We start from the raw sequence: 2,871 nt of genomic DNA, 5'->3' as shown, positions 1-2,871 counted from the left end.
AAAAAAAAAGAAACAAAAAAATAAAAATAAATAAATAAATAATAATAATAATAATAATAATAATCAAATGAAATTAATATTTCATTGTGCAGGAATGTCTTTTTTCTTAATCTTGTCACTTTTATTATTCTATTTTTAATTCTATTAAATGCAGATTTCAATAACATGACATGCTTGAGGACTTCATGCCCAGATCCTAAAACGTTGTCAGACCTCGAAATAATGAATTAAGAAACAGAATGTGTTGAAGATAAGGCTTGTGAGAAAATAAACAAAGAATTGGAACAGTAGGCCTAAGCCAAGTCCGAATGAAATCGGAAGAAGTTGAAATTCCCTCTTCGGATCATTGTTGAAGCCGAGATTGAGGATAAAGATTGGGTCAAGAATCGATCGGAACAATTGACATTGATTGATGAAAATGATTGATCGTAGTTTGCCACGGGCAGTTGTACCAACAAAGAATGGCCCGTGTCTACAACAAGAAAGTGCGGCCAAGGAAATTTGAAATAGGACAACCCATTCTGAGACGTATCCTCCCACCTCATGAAGAAGCTAAAGGAAAATTGGTTCCAAATTGGAACGGTCCATATATTGTAACGAGAGTACTGCAAAAGAGTGTGTTGTACCTGCGAAGCATCGAATGAAATGTCCATGAAACAACTGTCAACGAGGATGCAGTCAAAAGGTACTATGTTTGACCCTCTATATAGCATTAATATTCTCTTATTGGGATGACAAAGGCTTTCATTCTCGCTATCCAAACACTATCAACCCTTTGCTAACCCTTTTGATCCGGTTATCTTTCTTTGATTACCATCTTTGGAACCTGAAGATGTTATTAAAAAAAAAAAGAAACAAGAAAGAAAAAGAGAAGAAAAACAAAACAAAGAAGAAAAAAAGGAAAACAAAAAAGAGAAAAAAAAAGATAAAGAAGAAGAAAAAAAACAAAACAAAAATCCAAACAAGTTCATGTTGCTTGAACTACGTTCGACTTGATTCCGAAAGGACGCGTAGGCAGCCTCTCTCCGGGGTTCAGTCACACCAAAATAAAAATCCAATTTCCCCCAAAAGTGAAACTGGGGCGGATGTTATAATGGTTTGGCGATGGTTTCGTTTGAAAGGTTTCAAAGTTGTAATTCAATTCAAATCCTTTTTCACCCAAGTCCTTTTCAAAGTCCTTACGATCAAGCAACGAGAATGTTCAAGAATTGGAGGATACAACCACTTGGATCTGATACAACAAAATGAGAGAAATAAAATAAGAGAGTCTTATTGGTGAAAACCCTCACGGGCACCGTAAGGCGATGGTAAGTAGAGAAATTAAAATGAGATAATCTTGTTAGTAAAAACTCGCAAAGAGTACTATAAGGCGATTGTAAGAAGAGAAATGAGAGAGGTTAGCTGGTGAAAACACGCAAAGGGCGCCACTGATCGAAAAAGAGGATCCTCAGTCACTGATATTGACACAGTCCTAAGCAAGGTTTCTCGGTTTCGAGGCAAAAGTTGTGATGCATTTTTGAGAGTCAGACGGTTTACACAGATCAGGCATCCAGTCCAAAAGGCATGTCATGTTCATTGAAGTCCGTATGTACTCCAGATAAGTCCTTCTGTCCTTTCCCCGAAAGGTATACCTTTCGTCTAAATTTATTGTCCATTCTATTATTTGTTTTTCTTTGAATCCTTATCGGTCTAACTCTGTCCCGAAACTAAGACAAAGAAAGGATGGTAAGACTGATTTATAGGGTTCTCATTTGATACAAGCTAATATGCAAAAGGACACCTAGCCTCGGCAGGGGGATCAAGTCGACTTCGGCTGGCCATGATCGCTGATGTTTTGAAATTGAAAACTCTCGAAAGAAGGAAATCAAATTGAAATGCCTACAAGGGCAAAAATGAAGTTGAAAAGGTTGAGTCCCACACGACTAACTGCTTTGGTAAGGTTTGAAAAGCCAAAGATTCCCCAATGCTTTGAAGTTAAAAAAATTGAAAGAAGGAATTCAAACTGAAATGCCCACGAAGGCAAAACAAAGTTGAAAAAGGTTAGGTCCCACGTGACCAACCGTCATGGCAAGGTTTGGAAAAGCCAAAGGTTCTCCGGGTCCAGAAGTGCAATCGATATTCAGGAAACAACCAGTTGCAAGTAAAAGTATCATCAAAGAGGCCGACCAAGATCAAGTGACTGAAACACTCAAGGTCGCAAACCAACCACCGTTTCAAACCGACAAATTGTTCTTTGTTTGAACCACAAGAAACAGGTGCAATCCAAAGTAACCTTGCAAGAAGCAGGTGCAACCTAAAAGAAACCGCGCGGGAGCTAGAAACAGCTCTGCAGTAGCAACAACTCCAAAAGGGAATTCTACTTCGAATTCTGCTCCAATAGGGTCTTCACTCCCTAGTTGATTTTATTTTAGACATAGGGTCTCCACTCCCTAGTCTGCTTTTCCAACATAGGGTCTCCACTCCCTAGTTGATAGTTATTTTAGACATAGGGTCTCCACTCCCTGGTTTCTTTTCCAACATAGGGTCTCCACTTCCTAATTCATTTTATTTTAGACATAGGGTCTCCACTCCCTAGTCGTTTTTCCAACACAGGGTCTCCACTCCCTAGTTGAAGTTATTTTAGACATAGAGTCTCCACTCCCTAGTCTACTTTTCCAACATAGGGTCTCCATTCCCTAGTTGAAGTTATTGTAGACATAGAGTCTCCACTCCCTAGTCTGCTTTTCCAACATAGGGTCTCCACTCCCTAGTTGATTATATTTTAGACGTAGGGTCTCCACTCCCTAGTTGATTATATTTTAGACGTAGGGTCTCCACTCCCTAGTCTGCTTTTCCAACATAAGGTCTCCGCTCCCTAGTTGATTTTATTTT

Source organism: Nicotiana tomentosiformis, chromosome 1, assembly GCF_000390325.3.
Source record: "Nicotiana tomentosiformis chromosome 1, ASM39032v3, whole genome shotgun sequence".
Classification (NCBI taxonomy): domain Eukaryota; kingdom Viridiplantae; phylum Streptophyta; class Magnoliopsida; order Solanales; family Solanaceae; genus Nicotiana; species Nicotiana tomentosiformis.
The sequence above is the reverse complement of the archived record's forward strand: the minus strand, read 5'-3'. Positions refer to the sequence as shown.